This window comes from Panthera uncia, chromosome F1 (assembly GCF_023721935.1).
Source record: "Panthera uncia isolate 11264 chromosome F1, Puncia_PCG_1.0, whole genome shotgun sequence".
Classification (NCBI taxonomy): domain Eukaryota; kingdom Metazoa; phylum Chordata; class Mammalia; order Carnivora; family Felidae; genus Panthera; species Panthera uncia.
The window spans coordinates 9,525,810-9,531,972 of record NC_064813.1 but is presented as its reverse complement, the minus strand read 5'-3'; positions in this window follow the sequence as shown (position 1 = coordinate 9,531,972).

The window sequence follows — 6,163 nt, the reverse complement described above, 5'->3', positions numbered from 1 at the left end:
TGTATGGAAACCAACTTGACAATAAATTTCATATATTGAAAAAAAAAAAAAAGAAACATTGCTTTTTTTTTAACTTAAGATTTTTTGCTTCCTTGTTTGAAGTGATAATTATATTTTTGTGCTAGCCTTACAAAATGTTGGTATCAGCATTGTGATAGAATGAACTGCTATCTTTTTCTCTGTTCACATTAAACAGTATACGGAATTATTTATTCCTTCACAGTTTGGTAGAACTTACTGGTAAAAGTCTTTGACCCTAGTATAGCTTTGGCGGATAGGGTTGCCCTTGTTTACCATTTCAGTAGTTTGTATGGTTATTATTTTTTTTTAAGTTTTCTAATTTTCCTTCTGTCAAATTTGGTAATTTACATTTTTTAGAAAATTGTCTAATTCATTTAGGTTTTCCAATATATTGGTTTAAAATGTTGGCAAGGATGTGAAGCAACTAGAATTTCCATATATTATTGGTGGGACAATTGCATGACAGTTTCTTACTTACCATAGGACTCAGAAGTTCCACTCTTCAGGAGAAGTGAAAACGCATATCCACACAAAGACTTATACACGAATTTTCATAGCAGCTCTATTTATATTCATTAGTAGATTAACTGATAAGCAAATTGTAGAACATCTGTAGTAGACTGCTACTCAGGAATTAAATTAAATGGAATGAACTATTCAACGTGAATAAATACCAAGCTATTTTGTTGAGTAAAAAAGGAATACATAAAAGATTATGTACTTTATACAAAAATGTATAAGTTTGTACACAACTTGAGAAAAGGTAAGACTGTAGTCATAGAAGTCAGGCCAGTGGTTACCTGGGGCCAAGAGGTAGGGCGAGGGGTTGCCTGAGAACTGACACAGGGAAACTTCTGGTTGGCAGAAATATTCTATATCTTGACTGTGGCGTCAGTGGTTACAAGTGTTATATAGCTGTCAAAACTCCTCAAATTATACACCTGAAACGTACGCATTTTATTGTGTCTAAGTTATACTTCAAAAAGTTGATTTAAAAACCAAAACCTTTGTTGGCATAAAAATAATATTTGCTTATATTTAAAAATATATGCATTCTAATATTGCCTCCCCCTTTTCATTCTTAATGTTATTTATACCTTTTGTCTTTTTTCCCCTTAATACTTGCCCAAGTTTATTTTATTGATCTTTTCAAACACCAATTTTGGGTTTCACTGATGAAATGTATAGTTTTCCTTTTCATTTTAATTTCAGCTTTAAGTTTATGACTTCCATCTTTCTGCTTATCAGAGGCTATTTTGTGGGGGTTTTTTCTACTTTCTTGACTAAAAGCCTCATTCAGTTATTTTCAATTTATATTTACTATCTTTAGGTTTCTTATTTTTCCTTTTTCTTCCTTAGTAGGATTGATCAGTATGTTTCGCTATACTTTTTCTTCTGTTGGCTTCAAGTTATACATTCTATTTTGCTTCATTCAGTGGCTACCCATAAATGTTTAAGATACTTGCGTTAAAACGTATTTTTATAACAACATATACAGTTAATAAGTATCTATATACACTCTTCCCAAATAGACAAGAAGCTGAGAAAATTATTGCTTTCCTCCACTTAGTTCCCCAACTCATTCCTTGCTCACCCCACTTCTGTCTCCCATGGTGGCATCATCTGGGATTTTAGTTCCTGGTTGCTTTGTTACACTAATGCTGAGACATGGCTGAAGTCCCAGTCTCATAGATATAGAGTAGTATATCTAAAGCATACAATTTGATGAGCTTTGACATGTGAACACCTGTGAAACCATCATCCCCATCAAGATAGTGAACATATCCACCCCTAGTTCCCACCCCTCCCCCTTAGGCTTGAAGTTGCCCGCAGTTCACTGATGGACTGTTTGTTTCTGTCTTCAGTCTTCTTTCTCTGATTTTCATTTTTGCAGTTTCTGTTGCTATTTCTTCATGTTTACTAATCTTTTCTTCTGTAATGTCTCATCTGCTATTAATCCCACCCAGGTTTTGTTTGTTTGTTTGTTTGTTTGTTTGTTTTGGTTTTTTGGTGGGTTTTTTGTGTTTATGTTTTTTTGTTTTGTTTTGTTTTTGGTATCGGATCATTTAGTTTTCATCTCTAGAATTTGATTTGAATCTTTTTTATATCGTCCACATTTCTACTTATCGTGGTCTATCTTTAATGTGGAATGTAGTTATAATGTGGACTATAGTTATAACAACTCTTAAATGCTGTCTACTCATTCCATCATCTGTGTCATTTCTGGGTCTGTTTCTACTGGTTGATTTTTCTCCGTATTATGGGTTGTATTGTCTTGCACCTTTGCAAGCCTAATCATATTTGATTGCATGACAGTTGTAAATTTTATCCTTTTGAATGCTGCATATTTTTATATTCTTAGAAACGTTCTTGTGCTTTTTCTGGGATAGAGTTATGTTATTTGGAAACAGTTCAAGTATAGTTTTTCCTCCTTTTGAGGCTTACTTTTATGCTTTGTTATTTGGAATCAGAGCAACCTTTAGGGCTAATTTTCTCCTCTGCTGATAAAATACCCTTCTTAGTACTCTGCCTGACAACCCATGAATTTGGAAGTTTTTTTCACTTTGGCTGATGGAAACACAAACTATTTCTAGCCCTGTGTGAATTTCAAGGATTGTTCCTTCTAATCCTTTCAGGTTGTTCTTTCCCTGGCACTGTATAGTTTCCTCCCACACATGCACTGATCAGTATTCAGCTGGAGCTTCAAGGGAGATCCTTAACAGATTTCCAGAGCTCTTTCTTTGAGCTGGTCTCTATTTTCTGGTACTCTGCCCTGCAGACTCTAGTCACTGTGGCCTACCTAGGTACCGACTCCATCTCCTCAACCCAGAGAGCCCACAGGGCTCTGCCTAGGTGACCCTCCTGGCTGTCTTGTGGGTACTCTCTCCAGGCAGCAACCGGGGGGCAATCAGAGGGTTCACCTTGTTTGTTCCTGTTCTTTCAGGGATTACTCACCTCTGCTCCTTGATGTCCAGTGTCTGAAAACATTGCTTTATATATTTGATCAGATTTTTTAGTTAAGACTGCTGGATAAATCCTTGGCCAAGATCGCTTTCTCTTATTTAAAAGTTTTATTTATTTATTTATTTATTGGTTACGTTTCTTTATTTTTGAGAGGCAGAGAGAGACAGAGTGCGAGTGGGGGAGGGGCAGAGAGAGAGGGAGACACAGAATCCGAAGCAGGCTCCAGGCTCCGAGCTGTCAGCACGGAGCTGGACGTGGGGCTCGAACTCACGAACCGCGAGATCATGACCCGAGCCGAAGTCGGACGCTCAACCGACTGAGCCCCCCAGGCGCCCCTGTCTTATTTAAAAATTTTAAACCAGTATTTAGATTTAACTGCTAAATTTTTAGATTTGTGATCAGGACAAATGTCTCTGAGGAGATGCCATTTAAAATGAAGAAGGATGCTGAGGAATAGAGCTAGTCATGTGAAGAATCAAAAGGAGGGCATTCTAGACAGAGGGAACAGCGTATGTAACGGTCTCAGACAACAAATAGTTTGGTGGGTCATCAGAATAGACAGAAGACTGGCTGATGTTGCAGCACTATGTCCACTCGGGTGGAGAAGGTGAGGTGCATGCCGAGGATGGAGTGGATCAGCAGGGATTTGGGCATGGCAGGGTCAAGTCTAAGTACTACTAAGTGTGTGGGCGATCACTGAAAGATCTTTCTGAAAAGTGTCATGATATGGTTTACAGCTGAAAAAGGTCAGTCTTGTTGCCATTTGGAGAATAGGTTCAAAGCAGCAAGAATGGGCATGGGGATACTAGTTAGGAGGTCCCTCAAGAAGTCCATGTGAGAGACGATGGTGATCTAGAACAGAAAAGAGACAGGAGAAATGAAGGAGGAGGAGGATGGCTTCAAATTGCACTTTGGGGAAAAAAGAGCTAACTGACGGGTCGGATGTCGACAACAACGTGAGAGAAAGGGAGGAACCCTAGGGTTTTGGCTTGAGTAACCCAGTGGCAGGTCGTGTCTTTTTCTAAGACAGCAAGAATTGGGGGAGGGAGGACAGTGCTAGTGCCAAAGAGGGTTTGATGCTCCTCATAATTTCTGTTACTTGTTCCTCTCCTTCTTCGATACGACTGATTTTTTAAAAACCTTACTTAAATAAAGTCCTTTGTAAATGGAACAGGTTTCTCCTCTTTCCAACCAGATTGACCTTCCTTTCCAGAAATTCTAGAAGGTGTTAGGTTTGGGTTGGGGTATTGCATGGCAGGGGGATCAAGATTTCAGTTACGGAGATGTTAATTTTGAAATGCCTCTTATCCATTCAAGTGGAGAAGTCAAGTAGGCATTTGGCTGTCTGCATCTGGGGTTCTGGGACAGAGACAAAATTTGGAAGCAATTTAGATTTAAAGATGGTATTTATATTCACAGAAATGGATTAGATCACCTAGGCTGGAAGAGAGGAAAAAAGGATTCCAGGATGGAGTCCTGAAGAACACCAGCATTCAGAAGTCAGTTAGAAAAGAAAAACCCAGCAAAGGTGTACTAAAAAGGAATGTCTGAAGAAGCAAGGAGAAAACCAGGGAAACCAAGACAAAAGAGTATTTACAAGAGGAAGTGCTTCATTTATTCAAAGAATATCTATGAAAAGTCTGTACTCTTGTGGAGTACCGAGCTCAGTTTTAGGCCCAGTAACACCTTAAACAGAACAAAGCGTATAACGAAGCAAGGAATGCAGACCATGAAGAAATAAACAATCTTGTATATAATAAGATGTCTGGACATATTATTAGACAACGAGTCCAATGAAGGAAAATAATGCAGGATAAGGGAATAGGGACTGATCGAAGGTCGACAAAGGCCCTATTTGAGGAAATGGAATTTAAGCAAACAATGGAAGGAAGTGAGGAAGCAAAGAGGATTCCAAGCAGAGGGAATACCAAGTGCATAGACCCTAAGGTGGGCACGTGTCGGCTGTGTGTAAAGAACAGCAAAGCAGTCTGTGGCTGCAGTGAAGGAAGCCAGTGGGAAAATCGAGAGGGTATTAGACAGGGAGTTTGGACAGAACCATACAGGGCTTACGAGGCCACCGTAAAAACTTCAGATTTCACCTAAATCGGTGAGAAGCCACTGGGGAGTTGAATGACTTCTACTATTTTTTTGAAAATATGAAATATGAAGCGATTGTAAGCTAAGCGAGTGTGATGAATGCACCAAGAACACACAGCATTTTGAGAAAACGCTTTTCCTAATGCTACTTTTCCCCAGATGCTAGTTTAGGTTAAGGTCCTGACATTGTTCAGTGTGCATCTTCCAATTGATGCTGATAATAATAGTAATAGTAGGCGATGTTCACTGAAGGCTACTGTGTCAGACTGTCTCTTTTATTACATAATGGTTTGCCAAAGCAAAAAAGGGATTTCCAAGTTCCCCATCATCTCTAGATTTTGCCTGAATGCATAACCATACTCTGGAATAGCTCAGTCTGAATTCTAGTTGATTCCTCTGCTTGCTCAGTCAGGTCACGCAAATTCTACCTTGTGTTTCCCTGCAGCGTCCCTCCCACTTGCTGTTTGCTTCCCATTTCTGCTACCCTGTAGCCTAGTTTTGATGCCTGTTCCTTTTTGGGCTCTTGCAATGAGCTCTCACATGGAAGAGGTTGTCTCTCTTCGCATCAACCCATCCTACACCCTGTGGCCAGAATAACTTGGCTGAAACACAGGTCTAATCTTGTTCTTCTGCCTAGAAATCCTTGTGTGGTCCACAGCCTGTGGAATTAAGCTCAGACCTGGCACCCTGGCTCCCCTTGGTCTGACCTCCACCTACCTTTCTAGCTCTGTTGCTGACTCTGCCCTCCGTGAAGCTATGTTCTGGACGGCAGATTCCACTCTCCTCTCTGCCTGTTGCTTGTGTATCTGCACTATCTCCTGGTCCATTTCTGCTTTTAGAAATTCTGCCCAGGTCACATTTTAAGACTCAGCTCAGGGGTTACCTTTCCTTGAAGAGATCTCTGACCAGCACTCCCAATGAGTAATTGACAGCTCTCCTTTTGTTCCACCACCATACCTAATACAGGTCCTGTCACACCATCGCAGATAAAGACCACGTGTCTGTCTCTTCCTCACCCCAATGCACACACATGGCTGCATCTCAACTGTAAACTCTTTGACATAAGGAGCTGTGATTCATT